At 38.1% G+C, this 19,231-nt stretch overlaps 1 long non-coding RNA gene across 1 annotated transcript in view; it reads right to left on the bottom strand.

Moving 5' to 3' along the window:
- LOC129507723 (uncharacterized) overlaps positions 1-19,231 on the bottom strand; it is a 56,611-nt gene that overhangs the window by 8,227 nt on the left and 29,153 nt on the right. Inside the window, exons 2-3 of the long non-coding RNA XR_008664065.1 lie at positions 11,208-11,265; positions 7,636-7,763 (exon numbers count right to left, since the gene is read on the bottom strand). This is a non-coding gene — a long non-coding RNA (uncharacterized LOC129507723). The remainder of the gene's footprint in view (positions 1-7,635; positions 7,764-11,207; positions 11,266-19,231) is intronic.

Genomic DNA, 19,231 nt, shown 5'->3' on the forward strand with positions numbered 1-19,231 from the left:
GGCCATACTGTGATTCCATTTTTATGAAGTCCTAGGATAGTCAAAACCAATGCAAATCAAAAGAGTGGCTGTCTCTGGGAAGAAAAGGAATTGACTTGAAAGGGGCAAGACAGAGCTTTCTGGGGTGATGGAACCCTTCTATATCTAGAATGGAGTGTTGATTACAGAAGTGCATCCATTTGTCAAAATTCCTTAAACTGTACCCTTAAAATGTATACATTTTAGTGTGTGCAAATTACATAAAAAGCCCTAGGAGGGGTTTGGGGAGGGTAGTTGGATAGAACTTAACAGGCTGATTCTAAATTTTAAGATTTTATTTATTTATCTGAAAGAGAGAGAGAGAGAGTGCACGCAAGCATAAGCAGGGGGAGTGGCAGGCAGAGAGAGAGGGAGAAGCAGGCTCCTAGCAGAGCACGGAGTCCGATGTGGGACTCGACCCCAGGACCCTGGGATCACAACCTAAGCCAAAGGCAGATGCTTAACTGATGGAGCCACCCAGGTGCCCCAGGTTGATTCTAAATTTTTATGGAAATTTATATGGAAATCCAAAGGGGCTGAGAATATCCAAGGCAGTCTAGAAAAGGAAGAAGGCCGAGAAGTTCTGCTACCAGAAATTAAGCTCCATTTTAAAGCTATAATAATTAAGACAATGTGGGATTAGTGCAAGGACAGACGGATGACACATCATAGAAAGTCCAGAAACAGACGCATACACATGATTTATGAAAAAAAGGACACTGTAGTAGAGAAAGAATGGACTTTTCAATAAATGGAACTGGGTCAATTGGGTATAAATATTTTCAAAAAAATCAATCTTGACCTCTACATACCACACACAAGTATCAATTCTTGGTGGACTGTACCACCAATTGCAAAAGGTCAAAGTAAAAAGCAGAAAATCCAGGGAATGGGTGGCGCAGCGGTTTGGGGCCTGCCTTTGGCCCAGGGCGCGATCCTGGAGACCCGGGATCGAATCCCACGTCGGGCTCCCGGTGCATGGAACCTGCTTCTCCCTCTGCCTGTGTCTCTGCCTCTCTCTCTCTGTGACTATCGTAAACAAATAAAAATTTAAAAAAAAAAAAAAAAAAAAAAAGAAAATCCAGGGAAAATATTAAGAAGAAAACCCGAGAGGGGCACCTAGTGGCTCAGGGGTTGAACATCTGCCTTTGGCTCAGGTTGTGATCCTGGGTACCAAGATCGAGTCCCACATTGGGCTCCCCATGGGGAGCCTGCTTCTCCCTCTGCCTATGTCTCTGCCTCTCTCTGTGTCTCTCATGAATAAATACATAAAATCTTAAAAAAAAAGAAAAGAAAAAGAAAACACAAGAGACAATCTCCATGATCTGGAGGTAAGACAAATGTTTCTTACACAGGATATAAAAAGTAACAACTATAAAGGAAGTATTTGATAAATCATACTATCAACTACAGAATGAACAAATCAACAGTGGTGTATTCATACAGTGGAATACTGCACAGCGACCACGTGTAACAACATGAGTGAATGTCTCAAATAAAATGATGACCCAAAGAAGCCAGAGGGAATACACAGCATATATTTCCACTTACATTAATTTCAAAAACTAGCAAAACACATGTATGAACATGGTGTTCAAAGTTAGGATATTGTTTATACCTGTGGTGGGAGACTTGGACTTGCTTGCTTGGTAAGAATTCATTGCGTCGTACAATCATTATTTGTTACTTTTCTGTAGGTGTGTAATACATCAACATGTATAAAGTTAAAACAAAAACACCTGATTTTTCTCCCCAGTATTCTTCCCTCTGAAATCTTCTGCATCTCAGTAAAATGGCAACTCCATCCAGTTGTTCAGAACAAAATCTGCGAGGCCATGCTCAACTTTTCCCTTCCTTTGACTCACCACACACGATCCACTACAAACTGCTGGCCCGACATCCCTGCCACCCGCTGGCTGCCCCTGTCATCACTCACCTAGACTACTGTAATGGTCTCCTCACTGGTCTCTCCCAGTCCCACCAGACTTCTTCCTTTCAGGCTGACCTACACATGACAGCCACAGCAACCACTTGTAAAGCATGTGGTGGCTCACTTCACCTAGTGCTCCAAAGCCTTCAAAGCTAAAGGTCTTCCATTATGTCCATGCCCTGCTCTGGGATCTGGTCCCAAAACTCTCCTCACTGCCCAGGTCACTCCAGCCAGAGACCTTCTTACTACTTCTTGGATGTGCCAAACACATTCTCGCTCCAGGTCCTTGGCACAAGTCATCTTCTCTGATATCCACACGGCTGACTCACCACTCCCTTCAGCTTTCTGCTCTGATGTTATTCCTCAGAGGCCTTTCCTGACAACTTCTTTAAGTTTTAAATTCCAGTTAGTTAACACAGTGTTCTTTTTTATGGACGAACAATATTCCGTTGTGTGTGTGTGTGTGTGTGTGTGTGTGTGTGTGTGTGTATACCACATCTTCTTTACCCATTCATTAGTTGATGGGACACTTGAGCTACTTCCATATCTTGGCTGTTGTAGATAACGCTGCAAGAAACAACAGGTGTTGGCAAGGATGTAAAGGAAGGGAAGCCTTCTTTGCAAACTGGTGCAGCTATTCTGGAAAACAGCATAGAGGTTCCTCAAAAAGTTAAAAATGGAGCTACCATATGATCCAGCAATCACAGTACTGAGTACCCAAAGAAAACAACACTAATCTGAAGGAGTACATGCACCCCGATGTTTACAATGGCATTGTTTACGACTCCCTGGTAGTTTTTAAAATATTCTTTGCAATCATGTTCAATCTCTTTTAGTCCAGCTTTAGTTTTCCTCATCATTCTTACTATTACATGGTAATATATTAAATGATACTTAGTTCATTGTCTGTAAGGTCCATTAAGATAGGTATTTTTGGTCTATAGATAATATATCCCCACTACCTACAACAGTGCCTAGCACATTTTTTTTTTTTTTTACTGAGTGTTGTTGAATTACTAAATATAATGAAAGAGATACTGAACCTTGATGCAGAAAGTCATAAAGCTATACCAGGAAGACATTAAAAAGATGGATCCTGTTCATGGATAGGAAGCCTGAATATCATAAAGGGTCAATTATCCAAAAATCAGTCTAAGTCTAATTAGGTATAAGTCCAATTAAAATCCTGAGCTTTTCATAAAATCTAACAAGATTGGGATCCCTGGGTGGCTCAGCAGTTTGGAGCCTGCCTTTGGCCCAGGGCGCGATCCTGGAGTCCCGGGATCGAGTCCTGTGTTGGGCTCCCGGCATGGAGCCTGCTTCTCCCTCTGCCTGTGTCTCTGCTTCTCTCTCTATGTCTATCATGAATAAATAAATAAATCTTTAAAAAAAATCTAACAAGATTATCCCAAAGTCCACATGGCAGTACACAGCACTCAGAACAGCCCGACGGTATGAGGAAGGGTGTGCGCATGTGCAGGAGAGGAGGGCTGCTCTACCCCATAAGGGGCCTGGTGACCATGAATCTCTGCCAGGATGCCTGCAGACGATTCATACCATCATGGCCCTTCGCTGCTCTCCTCTGTCTCACAGGGATGGATGTCTAGGAGCTATGCCTCCCTGGACTCTGCCAGCAGCTTCCTAGTTAGCCTCTCAATGAAAGGGAGCCTCACTATACACCTCACTATACACCGTGAGGGCAGATGCATGACAGACTTCAGCAGATGTAAAATTTTGCAGCATCATTAAGGTGTATTTTTGCAAATCACTAGTCTAAGTAGCATTGACAGCTGATTATTGCCAGAGATTTTCTGTGTTTTCACCACCTTCCTGATGCCCTAAAAGTTAGTGGCAAATCTGACAGGTAGCAGTCACTTCCTGTGCCTTTATTCCTCCAGTCCTGCCACTGGTCTTATAAGCACCCATTTCTCCACTGTACGTCCATCTGTTCTTGCTCAAAATACTTAAGAGTGGTTTGTTTTCCTGACTGGACCATATCTGAATGAAAAGCTATGATAAACAAAGTAGTGTGACAATGATTAACACAAACAGACAACCAGATGAATGTAGCAGAAAGCTCACATATATGTGGGGACTTGATATTTACAGAAGTAAACTACAGAACAGTGGGAAAAACATGAACTATTCATTACATATTGCTAGGACCCACTGCATAAGAAATAACGATTTCAAAAGAAGAAATAGGACACCTGGCTGGGTCAGTCAGTAAAGTGTGCAACTCTTGATCTCAGGGTTTTGAGTTCAAGCCCCACAGTGGGTGTGGAGATTACTTAAAATCAGAGAGAGAGAGAGAGAGAGAAAGAAAGAGAGATAGACAGACAAAGGAAAAGAAAAAAGAAACTGGATCCTTTCTCCTTACCACACACAAAAAATCAATTTCAGGTGAATTAAAGCCTTAATGTGAAGAAGAACTTTTGTCAAGACTTAACAGAACATTTTTAGTATTTCAGAGTAAGAAGAGATTTCACGAAAGACACATGCAAAAAAACATAAACCATAAAGGAAACTAATTTCTCTGCTCCAAAAAGCATCTTAAGTTCTCTCTCTCTCTCTCTCTCTCTCTCTCTCTCTCTCTCTCTCCTCTTCTGTCTCAAAACATTCAGAACAAAAGCCTGAGGTGGTTCTGAGTAAGGTGGGGTTAGGTTTAGGGTCGCCCAGGGAGGGTAAGAGTCTGGTCAGGGTGAGGAGGGCGACACTGAGGATGGGAAGGTGGCACAGGTATCAGAGAACAGGCTGGGTGAGGAAGATGTCCACGTGGAGGAGTGGCAAGAATGGCTCCATGTGGGGTACTGGGGCATGAGTGGGTGAGTGGAGCATCCATTAGGGAAGCGGTAGTAGAAGTGATGGTGGCAAGGGGGACAGTGGGACTGATCAAATACACAAATATATTAAGGATAAGAGGAGTCAGGTTTCTCATGGCTGGAGTTACAAATATCAAAAACTAGAATGAGCCCTCTATGGTGTTGGATGGAAATTGGAATCACTGATGTAACTCATGTTTTACATCTACAGACTGATGTATCTATCAGCTGATGAATCAATCAACTGAAAGACATATTTATTCCCTAGTTCTGACTGGGAGGCTCTGACAGCAGCACACCTTCATGGAATGAAAACCCTAACATTCAGATACTGGCTTCTAAATACTAGACTCCCCTCAAAGAAACCAGAGCTCCTTGGAAAATGGCTGATTTTAGGCTGATTTTCAGAATGGGTGGGACACGTCAAAAGTGCACAGATGACAACTTTAGAGGCTTCCAATGGCCACATCAAGTACGATGACAACTTTAGAGGCTTCCAATGGCCACATCAAGTACGATGACAACTTTAGAGGCTTCCAATGGCCACATCAAGTACAATTTGAGTATCACAATAAATAACATTAGTAACAAATCATAACCCCTTTAATAAAACGGAAAATTGTGTCCATACAGAAAGTACAAAAAATGAATAAATTGAAAGTTAATGAGGAATACGATAGTTTCTATCTGTAGTAATATTTTGGGGTTTTTTGCCTTGTTTTTTTGTTTTGTTTTGTTTTTTTCTTCCTGAGATTTTCCACGTTACTTCTTACCATGCTATGCTCTCCTCTATACCTTGGAACATAACGGTATAATTGTGGTTTCAATGTCCTTGTTTCTTTAATTCTATCATCTGTGCCATTTCTTGTCAGTTTTGAATGAGCTTTCTTCTTATTAGGGTCGTATTTTACTACACTACATCCCTGGTTATTATTGGTTAGATGCTGGACATTGTAATTTTTACATTGTAGGTGCTGGGGTTTGGGGAGGGGGTAGAGTTTACCTGTAAATATTTTTGCACTTTGTTCTGGGACACCATTAGGTTACTCGGAAACAGTTTTGTCTTTTCAGGGCTTGCTTTTAATTTTTGTTAGGTTAGGACCAGAGCAGCCTGTAGTCCAAGACTAATTCAGCAATACCACTGAGGTGACTGTCTTGAGAACCCTACCTAATGCCATGTATCATGAGGTTTCTCAACTCTGGCTGTTGGGAACATGAACTATTCCTATTCTCATCCTTGTGAGCTCTACAAATGGTACTGTCTGTTCATTATGGTGGTTTTTGTGTAGTTTCTCATAAACTTGTCAGAGACTTGAGGAGAACTCTTTGCCTATCTCCAGAGCTCTGTTTTTCTTTCTCCTTTCTGCTACTCTGTTCTGTGAACTCTAGCCATTGACCTCCCCAAATCCTCAACCTCAACTCACAGAGACCACTAAGCTTTGAATGAGTTTCCCTTACCTGTGATGAGGTCTGGAAACTCTCTAGGCAATCACAGGGCTCACCTGAAGGGTCAATATCCAGCACTGTCTAGCATCTGACATCTCAAAACTACTGTTTCCCATATTCTGTTAGATTTCTGTTATTGTTTAAGACTGCAGCTGTGATAGTACAGTGGTTAGTACTCTGCGTTGTGTTTAAGACTGCAGGGTAAGTCTGGACCCTGTTATCCTGTCATGGCTGAGAAGTGGATGTGGAGCATGGGGTATTTACATTGTTTCAAAGGAACTCTCCACAAAATATTTTCCAATTACAAAGAGAAAGAGACTAACTTTACATAGAAAAGCCTGGCAGACATCATTTTAATGAAGTGACCAAAACAAACATCATCAAAAATGGGACAAATTGGAATCATGTGCCATTTTATAACAATGGTCCTTAACTGAGAAGATCACAGCTTTACTTCTGTGATATTCTTGCCAAAGCTGAACCTAATCATGAGGAAACATCAGAAAAACTCAAACTGAAAGACATTCTACAACACAATTGACCTGTGAACTGTGTAAACATTTTGGAAATTAATTGGTAACAACTATAAAAGATGTTTATAGCCTATGACATAGCAATCTGACTTCTAAGTACATAATTCTAAAGAAATTGATACATATGCACAAGAAGAAACCTACTGGAACATCCATATGGTATTATTATACCAGAATGCGAAAATCAACTTAAATACCCACCAAGAAGAGAATGCTGAAATGCATAGCACTGGGAAAGAATGAACGAAAGCTGCACATACCAACATGCATAAATCCCATCAACAATGATGAGTAAAAATAATCTCTTACAGACATGCATGGGAATTATGACAGCAGATTTACAGGGTGGGTAGGAGGAGGAAATAGGATCTGGAATATGCCAGCAGTTTCAAATGTATTTATAATGTTTCATTTCCTAGGATAAAGGGCATACACAGGTTTTCATTATGTTATTCTTTTTACCTTTCTTTAAAATTGAAAACCTTTTTTATTGAAAATTGTTGCTAATCTAAATTGGCAACATTTTCATCCAAAGAAGTTAAAATAAAACATTGCTAAAATGGATCCATTTATCATGGGTTTTCTGGAAAATGTACTCATAAGGAAGTTGGACACAGGTACTATCAGATAACTTCATCAGATTAACAAATAATTCCCAAAACATCCAGCTAATTTTGACAGCAAGGTTATTGGTTTGATTTAGAACCTGTCCAAGTTGATAACTGTCCAGATTTGAATAACTGACAAAGCTTTATCATAACTTAAAGGTTGAGTAGGATGGCCATTATCAAACAGTACTGATGAGTAATCGTATATAGGACATTTACTATGTGGCTGTAGACAGCTATACACATTCAACTTCATCAAAAAATATAAAATAACTTACCAAGTGAAAGTGGTATTTTTAATCAGGAGTCATGGACACAGATCAGATGAGTGTACAGGATAAGAGAACACTCTAGAGTTTACAGTTTTCTATCAAAAGTAACAAGGTAGAGTTGTTTCTTTCATAATCTGTGGACAAAAACAATTGAGAAGTAAAAAATTCCTCTGGACTGGACATGTAGGCCTAAGAATGGTTACTTTTGGGGCACCTGGGTGGCTCAGTCAGTTAAATGTCTGCCTTGGGCTCAGGTTGTGATCCTGGGTCCTGGGATCGAGCCCCACATTGGAGGCCCTGCTCAATGGGGAGCCTGCTTCTCCCTCTCTCTCTGCCCCTCACCCCTGCTCTCTCTCCCTTTCTCTCAAATAAATTTAGAAATAATCTTTAAAAAAAAGAAGAATGCTTACTTTCACGGTAATCTTAAAAAAAAAAAAAAGCCAGTAAAAGTGGTTATATGTACAGGTTCCTAAAATGCTAATGACTTCACAACTGAATAGATACCAGATTGCTTTCTGAGATCATCCCAATCCCCGACCCTTTATACCCCATTCCTACCTAGATCCTAACACAGAGAACTGCTTTGTGGCTTTTCAAACTTCCAAAATTTACAGAAGGATGTTGCCATTTCTACCGAAGGATATATTTTGGATACATCATTCTGGCCACAAAACAGCATCTGGCATTTAGCATATTCCTTTTGAAAAATAAGTTGCAAACAATGTTTTTTTTCTTTGAAAATTTGTTTTTTTTAATATATTTTTTAAAGATTTTATATATTTATTCATGAGCAACACAGAGAGAGAGACAGAGAGAGAGGCAGAGACACAGGCAGAGAGAGAAGCAGACTCCATGCAGGGAGCCTGACGTGGGACTCGATCCCAGGTCTCCACAATCACGCCCCGGGCTGCAGGCGGCGCCAAACCGCTGCGCCACTGGGGCTGCCCTCTTTGAAAATTTGTAATCAAAGAATTCTTTGGAAAGATAACCCACATGCAGTAAGATTTGCATAATGCCTTCCATAAATCATGAAAGATCTGTTTTTATATTTATATTAATTTGGATATTCTTGTTACATCACACATGCAGAAAGCACACATATGCAGAAGAGCATATATATGCCCTTCAACTTCCAAAAGATTTTGAAAGGTTGTAAATGAAAGCACAGAATAAAATCCATAGATACAAAAGAGTCAAGTAATGAGGAGGGTGAAGGAAGAAAATGAGTTACACTAGAGAGTTTTATCAGATGGCAGTCTGTGATCAGTCACACAAAACTTCTTCCCAAGGGCTCCTCTAAGTCAGGATGGTGTAAAGCAGCAGACACAGGCAGAAAGTTTCATTTAGAGACTCTGAGTCGACCCAGGCAGAAAGTGGCAATAATACTCTCCATCCTCTAGGACTTGGCTTGTGACCTACACCATGCTCCATCTCAAGGCTTCCACCAGCAGCCCCAATAACAAGGAACAATCAAGTGACTCCTCCGCACAAAAGGCCAGAGCTTTTAACATTGCTCTCTATCACCTTTTCTTCATCTTTTTTTTTTTTTTTTTTTTTTTTTTTTTTTTTGCATAACTAAGGTGGCTTTGGGAGAACTTCTAGAAAACATAACTGGGGAGTCCCTGCATCCTTGAGACCACAGACTTGGTCGCTAAGTCACTGAGAGAAGTCTCGCCACAGCCAAGTTTTGCTGGTCACAGCAGTGCACTAAATGCTGGACATTTGTCAGGAGCTTGAGGATCAAAAGGTTACTGAACATTTCCCACTTATTACTTCCTAGACTTTCTGTTCTGGCTTTTTCCTCTCTCCCTTGCTGTGCCCTGAACTCCAGGCAGAGGATTTTATGTTTATTGTAGAATGAACCGATAAAGGGAAATGGTGGAACTGGGAGGACTTTCTGTTAACGTGACTCATAAACTTTAATGGTTTATTACCCTGAAAGACATCCAATTACCACAGCTCTAATATCTTGCTAATCTTGTATTAAGTTTTTTTAAAGGGCAAAATGTCAATGAATAGTAGTATCTCTACTTTCCATTTTCTGAAAATTAAGCTGAATCTTAAAATGATATCATGAAAGTAAAATGCTTAACTCATCAGATTAGAGTATGGTTAACACATAAACATTTTCCTACTATTATTTTCCAGGTTAACTTAGAATTCCTCTTTCAACACATCATATCATAGAATAATTTGTCAACAAGAATATTCAGCATGACTTAAGGAAACATCAAGATATTCTAAATTTCTTAATGTGAGAAGCACTCTGCATTTGCTGGTCCACAGGTAACATAAAGCAGAAATGTTACTTAAACTTAGAGAATTTTTTCCTCAGTTGATCATGGAAGAGAGGTAACACTGCCCTTTGAAATAATAATTGGCTACTTTTTGTCAAATTATATTTATAAATGCATATGTAGAAAGATAAAATATAACCAAATCAGCATGATGTTACCTCAAGTCTGATTTTTGTCAACTTATTCTAAATCATAATTATGCCTAAAAATTGACAATGGATGAGTATTTTTCTCTAAAATTTCTCTAGCACAACCAAGCACAAAGTAGTGGTTCTAGAGGTTGGATTTATTATAACTAAATGAAATAAATTTGCAATTTTCCTCAATATTCCCTAAAGGTAAAGAATGAGAATTTACACTTGGAATTACTTCTAGGTTATTATGTTTCTAACACAGTAAATTGGCCCATAGAAGCAGTACCCTCTACTAACACCTAACAAAAAAATTGTTTCTCGTTCTGAAGAAGATATTATCTTCAGACATTCCAAGTTTTGAGTTATAAACATCCAGACCCCTTAAAGAAGAAAAACAAAAACATTTTCAGTTGGGAAACGTTTCACTAAGCTTTTATTGTCTTATCAAACTGGATGTCATGAAACTAGGTTTCATTTTTCATTAAAGATGGAACTTTGAGTGGAGGGAAATAGATTCTTATATATGCTCTTTACAGATTAACCGGAAAAAATCAATATATTTTCTTTTTTAAAATAACACAAGATTATAGAAAAGAAAGGGGAAATCACCCAAATCCCACTATCACTTAGATAAAACTAGTTTTAATTTTTTGCTGAATATCCCTCTAAGTATTTCAAATTATGATAAAATATACCTAAAATCTACCATTTTAATCATTTTAAGTATACGACTCAGGCATTAAGGACATGCACAATGTTGTGCAACTGTTGCCAGAATTTTTTCTTTCTTTCAAAGAGAAACTCTGTATCCATTTGTTATGGATTGAATTATGTCCCTCAAAAAGAGATATTGAGGTGCTAACCCCAGTACCCCAGAATGTTACCTTTTTTGGAAATAGGGTCTTCATAGAGGTAATGAGATGAGGCCATCAGGGTGGAGCCTAACCCAATATAGCTGGTGTCCTTACAAGGGAATTTTGGACAAACACAGACATGCACAGAGGAACGATGATGTGAAAAGACACAAGGAAATGCCATGAGAAGGAAGAGGATAGGTGTGATGCATTTATAAGTCAAGGAATACCAAAAAATGCCAGCAAACTACCAGAAGCTAGAAAGAGGCAAGAGGCAAGGAAGGATGACTCACCTACAGGTTTCAGAAGGAACACGGACTTGCTGATACCTTGATTTTGGACTTCCAGCCTCTAGAACAGAGAAAATGAGTATCTGTTTTTTAAGCTAGTACCAGTTTGAGGTGGTCTGTTATGGCAGCCCTCAGAAATAAACACACCATTATACAATATTAGCCTCTCTACTTCCCGAACCCCTGATAACCTTTATTCTACTTAATCACTATAAGTTTGCTATTTTAGGTACTTCATATAATTGGAATTTGTCCTTCTGTGTGTAACTATTCCACTTAGCATATTTTCAATGTTCATCTTATGTTGTAGAAAGAATCAGAATCTCATTCCTTCCTATGGGTGAATAATATTCCATTGTATGTATAGACCACATTCTGTTTAACCATTTATCTGTTGACAGACACTGGGTTATTTCTGTCCTAGCTACTTTGAATAATGCTGCTTTACACACAGGCATACAACTATCTGTGTAAGCCCCTTCTTTCAGTTCTTTTGGTTATGCACCTAGGAACTGCGAGGTATAAAGTCCAATTTATTACTCTTTTATGAATTGTATTTTGGGGTCATATGTAAGAATCACTGCCGAACTGAAAGTAAAAAAGACTTTCTCCTATGTTTTTTTTCTGGAAGTTTTATAGTTTTAGCTCTTACATTTATTTATTTATTTTTTAAAAAGATTTTATTTATTTATTCATGAGAGAAACAGAATGAGAGAGAGGCAGGGACACAGGCAGAGGGAAAAGCAGGCTCCATGCAGGGAGCCTGATATGGGACTTGATCCTGGGACTCCAGGATCATGCCCTGGGCTGAAGGTGGCACCAAACCACTGAGCCACCCGGGCTGCCCCTAGCTCTTACATTTAGGTCTATGAATGATTCACTTAGAACCAATTGTAGTGTATGGTATTAAGTAAGGATCTAAGTTCTAAGTTCTCTTTTCTTCTTCTTCTTTTTTTTTTCCTATTGTTTTGTTTTGTTTGCATCTGAACATCCAACTGTTCTACCATCATATTCTGGAAAGATAAGCATTTCCCTAAAGAATTGCTTTGTCAATTTTGTTTGAAATACCACATGCTTCTGGCCAACATGGAGTAATATTACCACTCTGCCTGAAACCAGGGAACAGACAATATACACGCAACAATAGTTTTCAAAACACTACACATTAGGCAACAGAGATCAGGGACCCTGAGAGGAAACAAATGAAGTGAGTTCTCCAGCTGTCTTAGCTTATACTACTTTGGTAGTTTCCAGGACATGATACCAGTAGCAGAAACCTAGTGGAGTTTGGGAGGCTCCTCGCAGGTGTAGGAAAAACAAGATGACTAGTTTGCAGGGCAGAATCCCAGAGAGGAGAGGGCTGCAAACCACCGCCTCAAGCACTCGGCTGAGTAATGATCAGCAATGAAGAAGCCGCCTGAGGCCTGGGAGAGCTCCATCCAACAGGGTTAGAGGGAACACTACCAAGGATCAAGAAATGTGCCTGATCTCTCCAGCCAGGCAGATTCATGATTCAGAAAGCACCAGGTAAACAAGAGGGTCTTGCCTCTGTAGTGGGGAGTAATTAGGCCAAAGCACACCACTACTCTGTTCGGGTATAATAAGCTCAAAAGCAACATCCAAAAGGATAAAACAGTTTCCAAGTACTTTAACTATGTCCCACAACACAGCTCTAAATATGTCATTAATACAAAAATATTCAGCATCCAAAAAGGTCAACTTAATTATGTCTGGCATCCAACAAAAGTGATCAAGCATGTGAAAAAACATGAAGTTATGACTAGCAATCATCAGAGAAAATCATCTGTCTTTTTTATATCTGTTCAGTCTTTCATCAAGCATGATTAACTGTAGGTTTTTTAAATGCCTTTACAATGTTGAAGAAATTCCCTCCCATTCATAATTTGTTGAGTTTTTATCAAACATGAGACTTCAATTTTGCCAAGTGATTTTTCTGTATCTAGGATAATCCTATCTTCCCCTAATTCTATTAACATGATTTATGTTGTTTTTTTAATAACAGCTTTGAGATATTCATATACCATGTAATTTACCCATGTAAAATATATATTCAATAGTTGTTAGTATATTTAGAGTTGTCCAATCATTACTACAAGTTTAGGACATTTTCATCACCTCTAAGAAAACCCATATACTCATGAATATTCGCTCCCCACTTTCCACAAGCCACCAACTGATATTTTTTGTTCCCATGGATTTGCATGTTTTGGACCTTTCACATAAATGGAAACATACAATCTGTACATGGTCTTTGTGATTGGATTCTTTCATTTGGCATCATGTTTTCAAGACTCATCCACAGTATATCTACGTACCAGTACTTCATTGCTTTTTATTGGTAAATAATATTTCATCGCATGGATATACCACATTATTTATCCATTCATCAGCTGACAGACGTTTCAGTTATTTCCACTATTATGAATAATGATGGCCTAAGCATTTATGTACAGGTTTTTACATAGATGTATGTTTTCATTTTTCTTGGGAATTATACCTAGGAGTGGGACTGCTGGGTCATATAGCAACACTATGTTTAACATTTTGAAGAAATGTCGGGATATTTCCAAACGTGGCAGCACTGTTTCACGTTCCCACTGGTAGTGGGCAAGGCTTGTGATTCCTCCATATCCTCACCACCACCTGCTACTGTCATTTTCACGATAGCCATCCTAGTGGGAATGAAATGGCACTGTGGTTTTAATTTGCATTTCCCTGATACTAATGACTTGGAGCCTCTTTTCACATTATTAGCCATTTGTATATCCCTCAGAGAAACGTCTATTAAGATCCTTTGCTCATTTTTAATTTAGATTGCCTTTTCATTATTGAAATGTAGGAGTACTTTATTCTAGATACAAAAACCCCTTATCAAATATGTGGTTTATAAACAGTTTATCCAACTGTGTAGGTTGTCTTTCACTTTCTTCATGGTGGTTTTAGAAGCACAGAAGTTTTGATTTACAGTGTACTTGTTTTTCTTTTATTGCTTGAGTGTTGGTAACATATCTAAGAAACCACTGCTTAATCCTAGGTCATAATAATTTTTTCAAATTTTATTTATTTATTCATGAGAGACACACAGAGAGAAGCAGGGTCCATGCAGGGAGCCCGACGTGGGACTCGATTCCAGGATTCCAGGATCACGCCCTAGGCTGAAGGCAGATGCTCAACTGCTGAGCCATCCAGGCATCCCCACGGTCATAATTTTATGGTTGTGTTTTCTTCTAAAAGTTTAATAGTTTTAGCTAACATTTAGATCTTGAATTCATTTTCAGTAAGTTTTGTATATAATAGGGGGTTTGAATTCATGCTTTCTCATCCTTGGCACCCTTGTCAAAAATCAACTGACCAGAGATATATATGGGTTTATTCCTTAAGTCTCAACTGTATTCCACTGGTCTATATGCCTATCTTTTTGGCAGTAATGCACTGTTTTGATTATTGTCACTTTATATTAATTTTGAAATTAGGATATGTGAGTCCACCAACATTGTTCTTTTTCAGGATTGTTTTGGCTATTCTGAGGCCTCTTGAATTTCCACATGGAGTTTAGATCATCTTATCAATTTCTGTAAAGAGCCACTGATGGGACTGAATTGAATCTGTAGACAGAATATCACTATCTTATAAGTTTTCTGATCCATAAACATGACTGTCTTTTGTTAGAAGGCAGAGGAGGGGCATTAATATATTGTCCGGAGTGAGAAGGCACTTTAATATTGAAAAGTTAAGCAAGCCACTCCATATCATTTACACATTTTATTCAGGGTAACTTGTTGATGGGGGATCAGGCAGGTGGACAGGTGATCCAGGTGGTATGCAGGCATTCTCACAGCTATTCTCTACCCAATCCCGACCTTACTCCCTAGCTTTTATGGAGTGAGGGGCATGGTGGTGAGGTCACAGGGTAGTGGGGCCCTCTGTGCACCAGTTATTTCTCCTGGTCACCTGAAGTGCTCCCTTCTGTGCATCACTTTAGGGGAGATCCAAACAAGCCTTCCTGCATTCCAGTATGGTGTACATTAACCTCCAAAGGGCCTGGAACACGTAGCCCCTAGGGAGTCATTGCATAGGCATGAACAAGATGGAGAGCCAAAGATAGATTCAGTGTTGTCAGCATTCCTACAGTCTTACCATATACATTTAGGTCTTTGACTTTTATGTTTGGTACTTTTGGAATGTAAGTGTTGTGGGTTAAATTGTGTCCCCTCAAAAGATATAGAAGTTTTAACCCATCCACTATTTGTGAATGTGATCTTATTTAGAAACAAGGTCTTTGCAGATCTGAGTTAAGATGAAGTCATTAAGGTAGGCCTCAATTCAGTAGGACTGGTGTCTTTATATAAGGGAGAAATGTGGACACACAGACACAGACATACATAGAACACCTTGTGATCAGGGTGATGCAGCAGGAGCCAAGGAATGCCAAAGATTACTAGCAAACCATCAGAAGTTGAGAGAGGCATAAAACACATTTTCCCTCACAGCCCTCAGAAAGAACCAGCCCTGCTAACACTTTGATTTTGGAGTTGTAGCCACCAGAACTATGAGAAAATAAATTTCTGTTGTTTAACGCAACCAGTTTGTGGTGCTAATTTATTATGCAAGCTAATACCGTTAAGTTTTGTACTTTTTTTTTCTAACTTTATTCTTAAGTATTTTATTCTTTTTGATGCTACTATAGATTATTGGTTTTTCATTATTGGTTTATTCATTGAAAGTGAGTCTTCAGTATTGGTTTCTGAATTTCATTATTAAGGTTCTTAATTTCATTGTTGGTTTGTTCATTGAAAGTTGAGTCACAATATAACTGATTTTTGTATACTGATCTTGTATCCTGTAATCTTGTTAAACTTGGTTATTTTTCAGTGTATTCTTTAGGATTAAAAAAAAGATTTTATTTATTTATTTGAGAGAGGGAGAGCACGAGTGAGATGGGAGAGGGACAAGCAGACTACCACGGAGCACAAAGCCCATCACAGGGCTCAATCCCAGGACCCTGAGATCATGACCTGAGTTGAAGCCAGATGCTTTACTGAGCCACCCAGGTACCCTTCTTCAGGATTTTTTATGTACAAGACCATGATATCTGCAAATAGAGATAATCTTCTTCCTTTCTAAAAAGATGACTTTTTTTCTTGCTTAGTTGTCCTGGCTAGAACCTCTAACATTAGTTAGCTCTTACATTAGTGTTAGTTGTGGGTTTTTCTACGATGCCCTTTACCCTTCCTTCAAAGGAAGTTCTCTTCTACTCCTAGTACCTTGAGTGATTTTTAGCATCAAGGAGTGTCAAACTTTTTCAAACATCTTTTCCACATCTACCAAAATGATGTTACTTGTCTTTTATTCTATTCATGTGTAATGGTACAGTAACTGATTTTAGGATGATAAACAAACCTTGCATTCCTGCAATAAATCTCACTTGGTCTTAACACTTTTATATGTTGCCGGATTTGGTTTGCTAGCATTTTGTCGAGAGTAACAGTGGCCTCACAGAATACATTGTGAATTGTTCTCTCCTAATTTTGGGACAGGTTTGTGAAAAATTAATATTAATCCTTTTTAAAAGATTTATTTATTAGAGAGCAAGTGAGCAAGTGTGGGGCGGGGGAGGGAGGATCAGGGAGAGGGACAAGCAGACTCCATGCTGAGTGTGGAGCTCCATGCAAGGCTGATGTGGGGCTCAACCCCAGGATTTTGAGATCATCACTTGAGCTGAAACCAAGAGTAAGTAAGATACTCAAATGACTGAGCGAGCCACTCAGGTGTCCTGATATTAATCCTTTCTTAAAAAAAAATCCTTTCTTAAGTAGTAGAATTCATTGGCAAAACCATATAGACTGAGGCTTTTCTTTGTTGGATGACATTTAAATACTAATTCAATTTCTTAACATTTAGATACGCATATAGAGTTCCTATTTCTCCTTTATTTGGTAATTTGTGTCTAAGAACTTGTCTATTCTATTGATATTATCTAATTTCTGATGTTTAAGTTGTCCAATGTCCATTATGAACTTAAAGAAATTCATAATACTCTTTCAGTTCTTTGTAAGGTTCATAATCACCTCTCCTCTTTCAGTCCTCATTTTGGTAATTTGTGTGTTGTCTTTTTCGTTGGTTAGTCTAAGAAAAGACAATATTTAAAAATCTTTTCAGAGAACTAATTTTTGGTTCCACAGATTTTGTCTGTTTTCTATTTCATCAACTTCTCTTCTGAACTTTATTATTTCCTTCCTCATTACATGATACTGATTTGGTCTTCTAACTTCAGGTGGGTGTTTAGCTTATGAATTTTGGAATTTCCTAATATGTTTGAAGCTATAACCTTCTAAAGCACTGCTTCTGCTACATCTCATAAATTGTTTTCATGTTGTGTATTCATTTTTCAATTCAAGATGTTTTACATGACATTTCTTCTTTGGCTCATGGATTATTTAAGTGTATTGTTTAATATCCAAGTATTCAAGGGTTGCCTAAATTTCTTTCTATTGTTAATTTCTAATTTATCTATGTGTGGTTGAAGAATGTAACTTATTGCTTCCTAACTTAATTCTCTTGCACCTAGTACATAATTTGAATAATTTCAAACCTTTAAGCTTGTTAACGATGCTCTATATGCACTTGCAAAGCATGTATATTCTGGCATTTCTGGGTGGAAAGTTCCATATACTTCAGTTAGACAAAGTTGGGATAATACTACTCAAGTTTTTCATATCCTTACTTTCTGTCTAGGTTTTTTTTTTTTTACATCAATTACTAAGAGAAGAGTATTGAAGTATCCATCTATAATTGTTGAATTTGTCTCTTCTTCCTTTGAATTTTGCTTGGTTTTGCTTCAAGTATTTGAGTGCACTGTTATTAGGTGCACTTATGAATTTAAATCTATCTGAAGTTTTGGCCCTTCTATCATTACAAAACATCTCTCTCCTTTGTTTCTAGTAGTATTTTTAAAAGTCTATTTGCTTGGTATCAATGTAGTTCCCCCAGCTCCTTTGTGGTTAGTCTTCATGGTGCACATTTTTCTCTTTATATATTCATGCTATTTATATCTTTGAATTTCAAGACTTTTGTATATACTTTGGATCTTGCAGTCTGACACACACCTTGTCTTTGGTTGCAATACTTACTCTATTCATATTTAATGTAACTACTGATATGGCAAGATTTACATGTGCCAATTTGTTGTCTATGACTCAGCATTATCATTATTAATAGATACAGACTCAGCAGTATAAGTGACCACAAATTATCAATTCCCTATTTTAACTTGGGTTTTCAATTTTTCACTCTTATAAATGATGTTAAGATATTAAACAATCTAGTATATATATTGCCTTGAAACAAATTTAAATGGAATTACTAGGTCAGAAGTTTTGCACATTTAATATATGACTATATATCAGCAACCTGCTTTCCAAAGAAGTTGAATTCATTAATACTGTTACAAACAACGAGTGAAGGTGCTTGGTTCCTCAACCTCTTGCCCAAACTTGGTTTTGTCTATGTTCAATTTTATTTTTTAAAGTGTTTTTTAAAGAGTTATTTATTTGAGAAAGAGAGAACATGAATGGAGGGAAGGGCAGAGGGAGAGAGTCTCAAGCAGGCTCCCCACTGAGTGCAGAGCCCAATATGGGGCTCAATCTCATGACCTATGAGATCATGACCTGAACCAAAATCACAAGTTGGATGCTTAACTGACTGACCCACCCAGGCATCCCTGTCTATGTTTTAAATCTTAAAGTTTGGTAATCTGATAGTATTGTATTAATTTCTACCTCTTTATTAATATACCCGATTTTTCCCTTTGAAATTAAATGTTATGATAAACTTATAAGGGTCTAATCTATTTCAAAGTTGTAAACATATAAGCCTCATTTTTAAGAAATTCCAGTTAATAATACACATGCTGGAATGTTTAAAAGGGGAAAGAACACGGATATCTTAAATTTACTTTGAAATGAATTCAAAATTTTGGATTGAAGGATGACTACATGGAGAAATAT

This window comes from Nyctereutes procyonoides, unplaced genomic scaffold, assembly GCF_905146905.1.
Source record: "Nyctereutes procyonoides isolate TBG_1078 unplaced genomic scaffold, NYPRO_anot_genome, whole genome shotgun sequence".
NCBI classification, from domain to species: domain Eukaryota; kingdom Metazoa; phylum Chordata; class Mammalia; order Carnivora; family Canidae; genus Nyctereutes; species Nyctereutes procyonoides.